Source organism: Phoca vitulina, unplaced genomic scaffold (assembly GCF_004348235.1).
Source record: "Phoca vitulina isolate PV1807 unplaced genomic scaffold, GSC_HSeal_1.0 scaffold4, whole genome shotgun sequence".
Taxonomy (NCBI): Eukaryota; Metazoa; Chordata; class Mammalia; order Carnivora; family Phocidae; genus Phoca; species Phoca vitulina.
Genome location: NW_022589707.1, coordinates 32,428,705 through 32,445,611, shown reverse-complemented (window position 1 = coordinate 32,445,611; position 16,907 = coordinate 32,428,705). Strand labels below are relative to the sequence as shown.

Below are 16,907 nucleotides of genomic sequence, written 5' to 3'. Positions count from 1 at the left end.
CATCTTGAGTGTTAAAATGAAGGTATTGCACCAATTTTTCACTTAATCTCGATATTATTATTTACTTCGAACACTGATAACTCAAATAATATGAAAGCCTAATATGTCAAAACAAGAGAAAGTTTTAAAATAAAAAGAAACATGGTCTCTTGAATAAAAAAATCATAAGCATAGAAGACGAGAAACAATAATATGTACATGTTACCAAGATGAATATGCATTTTTATTAGGAAATCAATCAGGTCTGTCATTTAGCATCATTAATTTTCAGCTGATTGAGTTGCATTGTGAGTTCAAGTAGATCGTGCCATTTTACTCTATCATGAACATTGTGTATATGTTTCTGTCCCTTTATTGGAACATATATCCAGATAAACACTACTAGCTTCAAACTACCAGGAATGCTAGATACACTTTAACACTTTAAGTGCAGGCTGAGTTTAAATAAGGTAATGAAAAATTTCTTGGCACCAAATGTGAAGAGTGAGCTGTAATAATAAGCTAATTCTCAACCTAGACTCCTGCAGTATGTTGGATATCTACCTGACCTAGAGACTGAGACCTTAACAGCCTCTAGGAAGGGTAAAAGTGGAATAGATTGGGAGTGGGGACAGTTAAGACTCCTTGGGCTTTTATAACATGGAGAATTATATGCTGAAAACTTTACGCCTTAAGTAAAATAGGATTAGAACAAATCTATCAACCTATCAAAGGGAAGGAAACTGGAAATGATTTAATTCAGTCTGAGCTCTGGGAGTTTAAAGAAAAGAATGTCTAATTACAGGCCTGTCCCACTTCAAGTTTATGTGAAAGGATGTGAACTAGGGACCTCCTATTCTGCCATCTTGCATCACTTCGAATTTAAAGTTCAAATTTCTATTACCCATGTGGTCTGGGGATATTAACCTAAGTATTCCTAAGTAGTATTCCAACCTTGGTAAAATATGTGAAATCTGTCTTCAAAATATATCTCGTATTGAATCATTTCTCATGGTTTCTCCTAGTACTGTCATACTCTTAGCCACTACCATAATCTCTCCTCTGCATTATTGTGATAACTACATAACAAGTTTTTAGTTTCTATACTTGACTTCTCTGTTTATTTTCTACAAAGTCAGATCATGACACTCATTGGTCAAAACTCTCAGTGTTTTCCTATATCACATAGAATAAATTCCGTGTCTTTACCATAGTTTACCAGGCACCTTGTGCCAGGTTTCTCCGGATCTGGTCCCCCACTTTATTTCTGATGCACATCCTTTCCCCATCCCCTCCTTCACTTTGTACCACACTCTGGACATACACTTTTCTTGGGAAATGCTGGGGAAGCTTCTGTCTCATGGCCTTTGGCTACTCCCTCTGCCTGGAACACTCTTTTCCCCAGAAATTCTTATATTGTCTTTCTCTCCTTATTCAGATCTCTACTGAATTATCATCTGTTATGGGTTGAATTGCCCCCCCCACCCCCGACTCAAAAAAAAAAAAAAAAAGAAAAAGATTGATATGTTGAAGTCCTAACATCTGGTACCTTAGAATGTGATCTTATTTGGAAATTGGGTCATTGCATATGTAATTAATTGTGTTAAGATGAGGTCATTAGGATGGGCCCTAATTCAGTATGATTGGTATTCCTATAAAAAGGGGCAGTTTGGACCCAGACATGCATATAAAGAGAGCACCTCTGAACATGGAGATGGCATCTATAAAGATTTTTAAAAAAATTTTTTTTATTTTGAGACAGAGAGTGAGAGTGAGAGCCAGGAGCCAGAGAGAGAGGGAGAAGCAGGCTCCCTGGGGAGCCTGATGCGGCGCTTGATCCCAGGACCCTGGGAGTATGACCTGAGCCGAAGGCAGACGCTTAACTGACTGAGCCACTCAGGCACCGTGGAGATGGCATCTATAAACCAAGGAGAGAGGCCTGAACAGATTCTTCCCTTACAGCCCTCAGAAGGAACTAACTTGCTGACACCTTGATTTCCGATTTCTAGCCTCTAGAAATATGGGAACATATTTGTTTTTTAAACTATTCAGTTGGTGGTACTTCGTTACAATACCCTAGGAAACTCTTACCACATTGAAACAAAGAGGACTTCACTCTGAACTTGATGTAAAATAACACTATGATTTTGTTACTCTTTACTCTATCCTTGTATTATTTATTCTTCGCATTTGTATTCTTTGCCTCCTTGTCACAAAATGGAAGCTCCACAGGTAGGAGTACTTTGCCTGTATTTTCTTGTTTTATCAAAAACAATACAAGAAGAAATAGAAAACTTGAATAGAACTTCAAGAAATAAGAACTTGAAATAGTAATTCATATACCCACTTCCAAAAAAGCAAACAGACCAAGAAACAAACCCCAAACCAGGTCCATTGTTAAAATATTCAATTAATAGATAATTGACATCCTATTAAAATTCTTTCAAAAAGTAGAACATTAGTCTTACTGATTTCATTTTAGGAGGTTGATATATATTCAGTAATGAAAACAAATAAGAATACACCATGCTATTTTTTGTTAATCTCATGTAGTACTTATGTACTAGTTGGTTGGCATTGTTTTAAGGACTTTATAAATGTTAACTCATTTAATCTTTTACCAACCAACTGAAGTAGGTACTATACTAATTTCACTCAAGAGTAAATGTACAAATAACTTTAAATTATATTAGGTAACCAAATCTAGTAGTGTATTAAAAGAAAACATGACCGAGTAAGGCATATTCTGGTATTTCAAGAAGTATTTAATATTTGAAAATAAAGTAATACGTAAATTATATTTTATGTACATTCCATTATACATAAATTATGTAACAATATATGCATCATATCATACGGAAATATCTTTATATAACTCAATATTCATTCATGATTAAGGAAAAAAATAAAAACTCTTAGTAAATTTGGAGTTAACTAGAGAAATGTCTCTTAAAATTTCAGCAAATATCACACTTAGTGGTGACAGGTAGAAGTGTTTTCTTTTAAATCAGGAAAATGACAAGCATGCCTGCTCTGGCCATTTTTATTCAGCATTGTGGTTGAGGCCCTAAGCAGTGCTGGAACACAATAAAAATAATAAAAGTTGTAAGATTTCAAAAGAAACAATCATCAATATACTTACTCATGTGTTTGTATACCTAGAAAACTTAAGAGAGAAATATTTGGAATTAGTAAGTGGGTTCAGCAAGAGTAATATATAAAATCATAAATCCATTGTGTTACTATACACAGCAACAACAAATAAGGTAACATAAAAACCATAAAAACTGTAAACACTAAGAAATATAAAGAATGTGTAAAATGTTTAGGGGAAAATTACAAAATTTTATTGAAAAGCATTAAATAATTAAATGTAGAGGTATTCATATCCATGGCTGAAAAGTCTTTTTTTTTTTTTTTTAAAGATTTTATTTATTTATTTGACAGAGAGAGACACAGCGAGAGAGCGAACACAAGCAGGAGGGAGTGGAAGAGGGAGAAGCAGGCTTCCTGCTGAGCAGGGAGCCCGATGTGGGGCTCGATCCCAGAACCCTGGGATCATGACCTGAACTGAAGGCAGACGCTTAACAGCTGAGCCACCTAGGTGCCCCTCCATGGCTGAAAAGTCTTAACGGTATGTATAGGGTAATTCAATCCTAACTGGTACATTAATTTAATGTAGTGGCAATCAAGATCCTTCCATAGTTTTTACGGAATTGAAAGTGGTTATATTACTTACAAGGTTATTGAAATGGCCAAGAATCACTAAGAGAAGATTTAAGAGAAAGAGTAAGCTGAGGGTATTTGCCCTCCAGATCTCAATAATAAAGTAGTGGTATTTGTGTAGGGAGATAGAGAAATGGATTAATGGAACAGAATAGAGAAAACACATTTTAAACCTTGCTTTACAATATATGAAGCACTACAGATCAGTGAGGGAAAGAATTAACTCCTACATATATAATGATGGTGGAACAGGTTATCCATATGAAACAAATAAAATATATGCTTACTCCCTACCATGCCCAGAAACCAGTTCTACAGGGATCAAAAATCTAATCAGGAAAAACAAAATTTTTGTTAAAACTGGAAACATCTGTTTTCTAAAAGACAACAGGAAAATAAATGAAGGTAATCCAGTGGTCCCTGGCCCAGGAAAAGTTAATTGCAAGATGCACAGATACCTAACAATAATAATTAGAATACATAAATTAAAAAAAAAACCCTTCAACCAAGATTTGCATATAAAAATGGGTGAAAGATACAGAACAGCAGTGCACAGAAGAAAAAAGTATTGCATATAGATACATAGATGTGTATATGGATATATACATGTATACATGCATATAGGTATAGTCAATGTACTGTAGCATTTGCTCAGGAGAAGGAGAATGAGATCAAAAGGAGGAGCACAGACTACTAAATATATAGGTAGTATTTTATCTCTAAGTGACTCTGGGCACATGGTATTTATTATTTATATGTATATTTCATTTACCTGAAATATATTAATATAAACATTTTTTTAATGTAGACAAAAGGGGTATTGCATGTTAAAAATGCCAAGAGAATATTAACCCCTCATTGGATGTATCTTTTGCAAATATCTTCTCCCAATCAGTAGGTTGTCTTTGTTTTGTTGATGGTTTCCTTCACTGTGCAAAAGTTTTTTATTTTGATGTAGTCCCAGTATTTTAATTTTGCTCATTTCCCTTTCCTGAGGAGACATATCTACAAAAATATTTTTTTGGCTCATGTCAAAGCAATTACTGCCTCTGTTTTCTTCTAGGGGTTTTATGGTTTCAGGTCTCACATTTAGGTCTTAGATCCATTTTGAGTTTATTTTTGTGTATGGTGTAAGAAAGTGGTCCAGTTTCATTTTTTTCCATGTATAGAGATTCTTCAGAAAATTAAAAACAGAATTACCATATGATCCACCACAGTAATTCCACCATTGGGTATTTACCCAAAGAAAATAAAAACACTAATTCAAAAATATGTATGCCCTCCTATGTTTATTGCAGCATTATTTATAATAGCCAAGATGTGGGAACAGTCCACATGTCCAACCATAGGTGAATGGATAAAGAAGATGTGTGTGTGTGTGTATTTACATGCACAATGGAATATTACTTAGCCATAAAAAGAGTGAAATCGTGGGGCGCCTGGGTGGCTCAGTCGTTAAGCGTCTGCCTTCGGCTCAGGTCATGATCCCAGGGTCCTGGGATCGAGCCCCGCATCGAGCCCCGCTTGGCGGGAAGCCTGCTTCTCCCTCTCCCACTCCCCCTGCTTGTGTTCCCTCTCTCACTGTGTCTCTCTCTGTCAAAATAAATAAATAAAATCTTAAAAAAAAAAAAAGTGAAATTGTACCATTTGCAACAACATGGATGGATCTAGAGGGTTTAATGCTAAGTGAAGTAAGTCAGAAAAAGACAAATACCATTTGATTTCATTCATGTGGAATTTAAGAAACAAAACAGATGAACAGACAGAAAAAAGACAAAAAAACCCAGACATTTAAATACAGAGAAGAAACTGATGGTTACCAGAGGCGAGGTGGGTGGGGGTGAGGCATGGGTGAAATAGATAAAGGGCACTAAGAGTAGGGTTATCATGATGAGCACTGAGTAATGTATAGAATTGTTGAATGATTACATTACATCCCTGAAACTAATATAACACTGTGTGTTAACTATAGTTCGATGAAAAATAAATACTGAGTGACTCTTTAATCCAGAGACTATATTTTAATCACCTTTGTATCTCCAGACCTTGGCATGAAATGTTAGTTTGTTCATCTCCGGCTGTGAAAGATTAATAGTAATTTGAAGTACTATCAAAAAAGGGAGGCGGCAGAAATTGATCTTAAGGAAGAAAAGAGGTGGTAGAAGAAAGAGCAGTCTATATCCGAAGGCAATGTAAACATTTACAAAATAAAATTCAGGTCCAGGAGACCTGATTCCAAATCGGAGCTACTCTACCAATCCATAAATTGGTCTTGGGTCAGTTGCTTGTAGCGGGTTAAAAATTACCACAAATTCTGGCTTCTAATAGGATAGAATCATTTCATGGTGGTTTGTGTAACACAGATATAACCCCAACACTACAAAGCACTTACATTCAGATAAGTGGTAAAATATTAATTAAAAATTTGAGTATCTGGTATGTAAAGTGAACAGTTGATTTTTAATATTTCAATCTAATTTTATATGGTATTGTATTTAACAAACTCCATGTGTTTTATTTGTATACAACGAGGACTTGATTCATACCCCATGCAAGTTTGGAGAGAGAGAATAAAATGAGGAATAAAAACAAAACAAATCCCCCCCAAAAATTGTTAAAATTTTGGGACATTCCTCCTACTCAGCAGTGAGTCCTTTCCTCCACCTTTGCTTCTAGGCTGGCCTGTGGCGGATATAACCAATGGAATATGGCAGAATTAACGCTGTCATACATGGAGTATCCCTGAGAATACATGAAGAGGGAGAAGGACCCGTATGAGCCCAGCTAACTATCTCTGTAATGGTGCAGGCATGTGATTGAAGCCCTGTTGAACCCTCCATCTCCGCTCAGCTAAATACCACTAGGTAGCCCAGTGGATGGCGTATGAAGCAGAATTGCCTAGCCAACTGGGCAACTTGGATTGTTTTGTACAAATAGCTCTTTTCTAAGAGAATACATTTTACATTGTTTAATCATTTTTGTTTAAATAGGATAGGATTGCTAGTCACACTAGCAATTTGTTTAACAGAAGTGTCCTTAGAGAGCTACTCCTGCTCAGACTGGCTTTTGCTGACTCACAAAATCATGAGAAGTAAAAAATAAAGTTTTTGTTTGAAGCCACTAAGTATCCAATAGTTTATGATGCAGCAATAGATAACTGGCATTGAATTTGTTACCTGGAAGTGGGGTGCTGCCCTAACAAAAACCTAAAACTTAGGACATTGGCTTTGGACAGAAGTGGATAGATATTTGGAGGAATTCAAGGAGACCAATAGTGAAAGTTTAAAAGTAGATGAAGGACAGTAAGGGAAGTGTATTGGTGGCTGGATTAAAAGTGGTCTTTGTTATTTAGTGGTAGAAAGTTTAGCAACACTGTCACCAACAGTAAATGGAAGATTGGAACTATACCTAATGGCTTAATGATCTAAACTAAGCCGATTTCGGGGTGGCTGGCTGGCTCAGTTGGTGGAGTGTGTGACTTTTGGTCTCAGGGTTGTGAGTTCAAGCCCCATGTTGGATGTAGAGATTACTTAAAAAGAAGAGTAAAAAAAATAAGCAGATTTCCAGGCATAATTTATATAGGGCCACCTGAGTTCTAGTGGCTTCTTACAGATGTATTAAGGAAGAAACTGTTGAGTTTTCCAGTTGAATTTTGATGAAATAAAGAGTATTCAGAACAGTTTTTCTAAACAGCAAAAGGTTCTCAAATTAAGTAGTTGTTTCAGGTCAAAGATAAATCCAGAGCAGTGAAGCATGATATTAGGAATAGGTGTAAGGCTCTAACAACCTTTCGTAAGAATTCAGACCCTCTTTTCTGCACACCATGTCTTTAAGACTCTTAGGGTTTTCTGCAGCAACATCAGAAGCAAATCAAGTCTGAGTTGGAAAAGATAAGATGATATAGAAGTATCAGGTAAGACATGCAGAGAATCAGTCCCAGGAAGGACTGGGCTCTAACCAGTGGACTAGGGACATTGGCCATATGGATTTGAGAATTTCTATAGACTACTGACTTATGTCTTCTGTTCCTCCTTTCTGAAAAGGAATGTTTATTAATATTTCCCCATGCCTTCTATATCATTCTGCGTTATGTACGTATATGGAAGGAGGCACATAACTTTATTTTTTTAATTCACAGATCTTTGGATTAAAAGGAATCTTATATGGGGAATCCTGTCTACATCTGGATCTAATTTAGGTGATGTGATATTGAACATCAAGTCAGTGTTGAAAAGGGATAAGACTTTCAGGGATCTTGGGAAGAGCTGAGTGTATTTTACATATGGGAGAAATGAAAATAATTTGTGCCAAAGAGGGAACTAAGGCATATTAAAAATGGCAAAAATTCTGTGTCAGTCATTCCAATGAACAGTGAGGTATATTTCCCCACCATTTAAATCTAGGCCTCTATATGAATGCTTTGACTCATAAACTAATCAATCATGTTATATTGATTCTAAGCCTAGTCTTAAAAAGAACTGGCAACTCTTTCCTTAGTCTCTGGAAGTCCTCAGCCTGCATATAAAATGTCTTACTACCCTACTGGGGAGAACCCAAAAAGAGTCCCTGATACTACATAGAGAAGAAAAGTACTGCTGTCTCCAGCCTTCCAGCCCCCTTGTCCAGTTACCAGGCATATGCTTGTACCCATCTTATATTCCTCAGACCAGCTCAGCTGCCAGCTTAATACCATTGAGTGATCCAGTCAGTGCCTTGCATAGTAGAAGTAATGCACAACCAAGCCCTGCCTTATTTCCTGACCCATAGAACAGTGTGATATAAAATGATTGTGAAAACTACTAAATTTTGGAGTAGTTTTTTACATAGTTATAGATAACTAGTTAGGTAGATACATAGGTGGATTAGATAGATGATAGAGTAGATAACAACTAAATTAGAATTCTGTTTATCTGCAAAAAGTGGTGTTTGAACCACATTATCTCTCTGTTAAAACCCTCTAATTCCTAAGGCTGAGGATTTATTCCAGTTTATCCCCTTCACTTTCGAAGTCTCTTTTTTATGTGCTTTGCTAAATCTCCAGGTCAAAGTAATACAGTACAGAATAGATAACTAAATCCATGCTAGGCATAAACTAGGGTAAAGATATTTGGAGAACTGCCTCACAGTTTAAACCAGTTGAACTGTGAGAATGCCCATGGTTTTAGAAACACTGTTTCATCATGTCATGGCCTGTTTTCTAAGAGTATGGTTTCAGTCCCCTGACACTTTTAAAATAATCACAGTCAAACAGAATCTAAGCTGCTGGGATATATGTTAATTGCTCCGCACTAGTGAGTATAGATAAGAGGAGCTGAGGTTCCCTTGAGATCAGGAGAATTATGAAGGGTCAATTTCAAAATGAGTATTAATAGGCAGGTTAAAAAACAGTATTTTTTTAAAGAATATATTTAATATTGTTTGAACATTATTAATTAAATAGGCTGAAGATGCTAGTCATAATACCAAATTATTCAACAGAAATGCTTTTGAGTGCATGATTTCTGCTCATTCTCTTTTTTTCTGGGAACTTTTACTATAAAATGTCCCTTTTATCCATGTATTTATCTGTGAAATAGAGGACACAAACTCAGTATACCAACCCTATAATGATCTATATGAGATGAACTGATAATTATCAGTGGTTTACTTGATATTTTTGTGCAGTCCTTGTTGTTGTCTATGATTTTCCATGAAATTCCAGGCCAGTGTTTTCGATAGAAAAAGAATCTAACTCAAGGTTTATATTAACTACAGTTTTGCTGCTTTCATAAACAAGGATCAAATGCAGAATTTCTTCTTGAAAGAAACTGAACAGTCTACACAGAAATGGTGCCATGATAGATACAAAGAAATGAGAGATGTCAAATTTGAACTGAAATTCTGATTGGTGAGATTAAACATATTCTCTGGGTCACTATTAAAAATGCAAGACTGTACACAACTCACTTTATTCTCTGAAGTGGTAGAGAACTAACATGAACAAGCTTGAATGTTGTTAGTTCACAGTTGGCATTTGTACTTGAACCAAGTTTTTCCTTTCATTGAGAGTGGACTAAAATTGCTTTATATTTTCTAAGAAGTTTATTTTTCCTTAACATCAACTATCCCTCCTTACTTAATGCAAATCTAAATGTATCTACAGGTTATTAGAAGCTTGGAGATGCTTGAAGACAGCAAAAATATATATTAGAACAAGCTTTGTATGAACTACAAAGAGCCATCTATTGATTATTTATTTTTGGGTGGCATTCATGATTAATTTTTTTTTAAAGATTTTATGTATTTATTCATCAGAGAAAGAGAGAGAAAGAGAGAGAAAGAGAGAGCAAGCACGAGCAGGTAGAGCAGCAGGCAGAGGGAGAAGCAGGCTCCCGGGACTTGGTCCCAGGACCTGGGATCATGGCCTGACTGAAGGCAGATGCTTAACCGACTGAGCCACCCAGGCATGCCAACATTCATGATTAATTTTCAACCATGACTAATACTTGCAGTCAGAACTGTATTATTTTATTTTAAAATCCCAATTTGATTATGTAGAACATTTTTTTAAAGATTTTATTTATTTGAGAAAGAGAGAGCACAAGCAGAGGGAGGGGCAGAGGGAGAGGGAGAAGCAGACTCCTGCTGAGCAGGGAGCCTCCTCTGGGCTTGATCCCAGGACCCCGGGATCATGACCTGAGCTGAAGGCAGACGTTTAACTGACTGAGCCACCCAGGCGCCCCTATACAGAACATTTTAACAAATTTTTAATTGCTTTTCAATATATAAACTATAAATGTATTATCTGAATATATGAATGATTTGAATTATCACTGATTAATATTTTGTGATTACCTACCCCTTCAAACAGTAAATGGGAATAGTGGGGAAAAAAAGATCCTATCACCATAAAAGTTTTTTTTTTTTTTTTTTTGCCACAAGGTGTGTTTTATTTTCATTAAACATACAAATAATTTGCTATAATATCCCAGGGCAAACCGGAGAATTTGGCAGTCTGATTGGGCCCCAAGGCCTTTTGGCTCAGAGATGCTGTTCTCCAGGTTGCTGGTGCTCTTCTGCTCCTGGTCTTTCAGAAAGTAGCTCTTTGTGGAATGCAGGTCCCTACATTCATATAATGAGTTTGGGCCAGGAGGGATATTTCCATTGCATTTTCCAAATTTTTCAAAATCAGTTTTATGGGTTATAATTTGGACACAATATAATTCAGAAATTTGTGAAAGTTTAAGAACATATGCATCACTCCTTCAAGTTAAATGTACCACTTACAATTCATTTTCCCCCCACCCATAGAACCAGTTAACGCCTAATCTGCTTATTCTGTCATTACAATTTTGCCTTGTCTAGAATTTCATATAATTAGAATCATATTATATATGCTTTTTGGTGAGTCTGACTTTTTCTCACTTAGCATAATGCTTTTAAGATTTATCCTTATAAATACTCATGTATTGTGTGTATAACAGTGGTTAGTTTCAGTAGTTAGTTTCTTTCATTGCTTTGATTCCTTTTTGATTGATTCTGTTGAATGGATATTTCACCATTGTTTACACACTCACCAGTTCATAGGCCTTGGGACAGTTTTCAGTTTTATCCTATTATGAATAAAGCTGCTGTGATCATTCAAGTATAATTTTTTTGTGTAGACAGATATTTTATTTTTCCAAAGAGTGAAATAGCTAGGTTGTATGTTAAGGCCTGTTTAACTTTATAAGACACTGCCAGACTGCTTTCCAACATGGCTATAGTGCATTCCTGCCAGCAAAGTATGAGAGTTGCAGTTGCTGCACATTCTTGCCAAAACTTGGTATTTTAGTTCTTTTTAATTTTAACCATTCTAAATTACTTTAGTGGTAACTCATTTTTTAAAATTTTCATTTCACTGATGACTGATGATGTGGGACATATTTTCATGTGCTTATTTGCCATTTGTAAATATTCCTTGGTAAAGCATCCATTCACATATTTGCCAAGTTTAAAATAGTTTTAGATTTTACATGTACAAGTCTCTGATCCATTTTGGGTTAATGTTAGCATATGTTGAGGGTTAAGAGGCTAGATTTATCTTTTTGTCTGTGATTATGCAATTGTCTCAGCACCATTCGTTGAATAGACAATTCTTTATTCATTGAATTACCCTGGTGTCTTTGTTAAAAATCAATTGACCATGAATTTAAGAGCTTTTTTTCTGGATTCTCAGTTCTCTTCTATTGATCCTGTGTGTTTCTTCTTTTGTTAAAAACCACACTTTTTGATTATAATAGCTTTATACTAATTCTGAAATTGGGAAGTATAAGACCTAGATTTTTGTTTCAATATTATTTTGGCTATTCCAGTTTATTTGTCTTTCTAATATGCATTTTAGAGTCAGTTGGCTGATTTATGTAAAAGCCCTGATATGATTTTGAAAAGGATTGCAATAAATCTGTATATTAAATTGGGGAGAATTGCCATTTTAATGTATTTTTCCATTCAAGTGATACTCTTTTTTGGTCTTTTAGCAATTTTCTTAAAATATTTTATAGTTTTCAGTGTATAGCCCTTTCACATATTTTAAGATTATCTCTAAGTAGTATGGTATTTTTTCCTTTCAATTCCCAATTTTATGGTTAGTATATAGAAATAAGTTAATTTTTGCATACCAACCTTGAATATTTGACCTCCCTAAACTTACTCATTACTTCTAATAGCTTTTTTTGCACATTCCTTATAATTTACTTTGGGTGTGGTCATGTTATCTGTGAATGAAGACAGTTTTATTTCTTCCTTTCCAATATTTATGATATTCTCTTCCATTTTTTTTCCCTTATTGCAGTGGCTAGGACCTCTATTATTAAGATGAATAGAAGTAGTAAGAGCAGATATTCTCACCTTGTTCCTGAAGTTACGGGTAAGCATTCAATGTTTCAACATTAAATATAATGTTAGCATTGTTTTTTTCAAAGATGATCTTGATTGGGTAGAGGAAGTCCCCTTCTATTATTAGAGTGATGAGAAATTTTAAAAACCAGGAATGGATGTTGGATTTTGGTTAATACTTTTTCTACAATTATTGAGATGGTCATGTTTTTCTTTTTTCTTTTTTTTTTTTTAATTTTCCAGTCTGAAAACACAGTGAATTACATTCACTGCTCTTTGAATGTTGTATTAACCTGTATTCCTGAGATAAATCTGATTTGGTCATGGTGCATATTATTAACATATGATTAAATTTAATTTGCAACATTTGCTTATGAAATTTTTTGTCTATGTTCATGAGGGATATCTGTCTGTTCTTTTAATGTATGTCATGTCTTTTGCTGGCTTTCATATAAAGGTAATGCAGACTTATAAAATGAGAGGGAAATCTTTGTTATTTTCTGAAAGAGTATGGGTAGAGTCTAGTTGTATGATTTTGCTTTTTGACATTTTTTGTGACCTCTTTATTTTGTTTGTCTTGCTTTGTAATATTCTTTTCTGCCTCTTTTCCAGTTTCAGTTCAGTAGGAACTGCCCCATCCTTGATTTTCAGTTTGGTCTTCCTCCCTTAGGTAACTGAACATCCTTAAATGAGTTGCATTTTTAATTTGTTGGCTTATAATTTGGGGATTTTTTGGAATCCATGAAGTTCGGCTTTTTGGCATCTCTCCCGTAGCAGGAAACCAGTATATAGTGGAAAGCAAAGCAGTTTCTCCTCTTTTGGACTGAAGCCAGTGAACTGGAAGTCCAGTCCCTCTGTGGTCTCCCTGAGGGGCAAGAAGCAGTTGGCTCCACTGCAGGATCTGGGAGCTATTCAGCTCACTGGAGCAGCTTCTCTCTACATTCATAGCAGGCAGGCAAATGCAGACTCCTACCTTCTCAAAGATTTCACGGGGCGGGGTCAGGGTTGTTGGTTTGTTCATCTAGGCAGCAAGGAATAGCAGGTACTCTCCTCTGTAGCTGCTCATTTATTCAGTTATTCATAGATACTTAGTAAATGTCTGCTATATATCAGACAGTATTCCTAGCACATAGAATATACAGGAAACAAACAGAAAAAGATTTCCTAATGCATGAGGTATTTTTATCAGGGCTTAAGGGTGATAAAACATAAGTATAAAAATGATATCAGAAGAAGAAAAATTAAAGAGGATAAGGGAAACCTCAAATGGTAGGAAGAGAGAGACAGTTTGGTGTATTAAATAGGGCAGTTAGAGTTCTTCTTGAAGAGGAGATATGTGAGAAAGAAATTGAAGGAATTGAGAAATTAAGCCAAGTGACCTTCTAGGGAGGAACATTCCACGGGTGGCAACAGCAGAAGCTAAGGCTACAAAGGAAGGCACAGGACCTCCCTGGCACCAAGGTCAAGGAAGTGCAGCCTCTGCCTTCCTAGAGATGCAGGCTGTGACGTCATCTCTGGGTTGGTGGTTCTCTTATTCCCTAGAGGGAACTGGGAAAAAGGGGGTCACAAGTGTATACAGAAGCTGCGTCAGCTTCTCAGAACTCTTCTATAAGATATGTTTTGGAAGCACTGTCCGAGAACAGATACTAGGATTTCTAGCCCAGTGTGGCACTTTAAACATTCTAAAATGAGACACAGAGAAAACCAATTAATCTGTTACTGGAGAGGTTATTGTATATCATTTTATGGTAGGGCAGTCCTGATGACAAATAGTAAAATATAAGCAAAATGATGATTAGTATTTGATTTGTTGCAAAAACACCTAAGCAGAATAGATCCTGTTTTTTAACTATAAATTGGCCAAGCAGAATCTCTTATCTAAATGCAAAAATGCATTATTTATGATTGGTTTTCATCTATTTAAAGATTTCAAAATTTAGGTTTCTGCAGTATCCTTAGGATCCAACAAGAACACTAGGAAGTAAGATAAACCTGAAGGCAGTATCATTTATGAAAGAAATACAACATTGGGACTTTGAATATTAAGCAATTTGTATACCTGGCATTTTGTTTATTAAAAATACATTCCTCTAGACTTTTTTCTTAGGACTGATTAGTACCATAATTTAGTACTAGTGGATTTTTTTTTTTTTTTTCTCTTTTGGTAACAAGCTAGAATAATTTGTGAATCTTTCAAATTCAGAATAGGGAATAAAAATTAGATTGCATCATGAAAAATGCAGTAGCTGGTTTGATAGCTATTTTAAAGGTAAACCTATATTTTTCAATACCTTTATGTATTAAGCATAATTTTTCTTTTTTGAGTTTTAAATATAAAGGTGTTCATAAATTCATGTACATTATATGAATTAAGCACATGTATTTATTCTTCTTCTTTATTTATTTTTTTTTTACAATTTCAGAAATTCAAACTCAGATCACCGTATTCTTTATAAAGTTACTGAGTATACTTCATACCTAGGCTTACTTTGGTTCTCAATGATGATAAACATTTAAATGTGCATACCTGTATCTCTAGGATGAGAGTTTTCACATTTAGAAGAGGAATTGTGTTAGGCTTTTTGTATCATATGGTAGAAAAGTTAATTATTTTGTGTGGACCTGGGCATATTTATTGTTTACTAACAATTTAGAGGGGTGTACGTGTGTGTATATTACTCAAGTTCTTATTGAACCAATTAAAAAGGATTTAGAATTCTGACTCAGCCTGCCAGTAAATATTTATTTACACAAAATCCCAAAAATCATGACAGTTTCATTTTTAGAAACTGAATTAAAACTGTTTTGCATAAACGACTAATTGAATTAAAGTAAGTAGACATAAGAAATGGCACAAAGGTCAATAGAAGTGAGAAGCAAAACTTTTTTCAAACTACAGTTCAGTAAGAAAATAGCAACTCCAAAATTAAAAAAAAAATACAATTTTTTCAGTCCTGACACTCTTGTATTAGTTTGTTAGGGCTGCTGTAAAAAAGAACCACAAATGGGTGGCTTAAACAACAGAAATTTAATGTCTAACAGTTCTAAAGGCTAGAAGTCTGGAAGGAAAATGTTACTAGCAGGGTTGATTCTTTTTGAGGGTGGTTTGTTACAAGGAAAAGATCTGTTCCAGGCCTTTTTGCTTGGCTTGTAGATGGCTGTCTTCTCCCTGTGTCTCTTCACATTGTCTTCCCTCCATGCCCATTTGTATCTGTCCACATTTACCCCTTTGTGTAAGGACATCAGTCCTTTTGACTTAGGGCCCACCCCAGTGGCCTCATTTTAACTTGATCACCTCTACAAAGATCCAAATAAGGTCACATTCTGCGGTACGGGGGGTTAGGACTGCAACATATCTTTTTTTGAGGGGGACACAATTTAAGCCATAGCAACTTGTCTTAGGATATTAAAATAAAACATTGACAAATTACTATTGTTTGCCATTACAAAATGCAAAAACCCTTAAGTTAGCTATTAGCTTGATGTTGCACTTTACATTAATTTTGATACTAGCAGAGGTTTCCTCTCACGTAAGGCTAACTACCTTTGTCTAGTTGGTTCCTTTGTTCTCTGTCACAGTCTCACTGTACAAATCATCTATGCTCGCTTAGAGTGGAGACAGAAGGTATATGATTAGACTGGGAAAATCCACTCCAATAATTAGAAAAGATTATGTCAAATAACTATTTCTGCCTCATGGACACAGGGAACAGTTGTCTCCCTGTTTGAACACAGTGCCAGGCTTTGCATATTTCTGAAGTTTGCTTAAGCTTAAAGTCTTTCAAGGTGAATTAGTAGCTGCAGAATTTGTAAATTGAAAATCAGATGATCATTTTCTTTTCCTATTGGCATTTGTCTTTCTCACTGTTATAAAAAAATAATGTGTTTTCATTTCCTTTATGGTATTTTACTAATGCAGATCTAAACACAAAAACGCAAATTACATTATTTATTTTCAGAAGGTCTCATTCTTATTTTGCTTTTAGCCTCTATTTCTTGAGTAAGTTTTGATGAAGGTGGCCTTACTGTTCCCTTCTGTGTGACTAAACTTTAGACTGGTTTCTTCCTGACTTAAAGCCCTTGACCTCCTTTTTCTTAGGGACTTTACTTTATAGAACTTGCAATTGTAAGTCTTTCTCTGCCCTATTGAGATGTAAATCTTCTACAACCCAGGAACTTGTGTCCATCCTTTTGTAATATAATCCTTAAGAAAGATAGAGCTTCCGTCTTCTAGTCTCTGTGTGAGGGTAGGAGCTCAGCTTCTGCAAGTGACAAGTAGGAAACACAGACAGCTTAATGACATTGAACAAACCTCGCCCCCTCCTCAGGGTCTCTAGTACTTTTCC

General features: G+C 35.4%; 1 long non-coding RNA gene across 1 annotated transcript in view; it reads left to right on the top strand.

Annotated features, from left to right (window-relative positions):
• Window positions 1-3,525: 3,525 nt before the first annotated feature.
• Window positions 3,526-16,907, top strand: part of LOC116630469 — a 206,291-nt gene continuing 192,909 nt past the window's right edge. The window contains exons 1-2 of the long non-coding RNA XR_004298976.1: window positions 3,526-3,613; window positions 12,518-12,592. This is a non-coding gene — a long non-coding RNA (uncharacterized LOC116630469). The remainder of the gene's footprint in view (window positions 3,614-12,517; window positions 12,593-16,907) is intronic.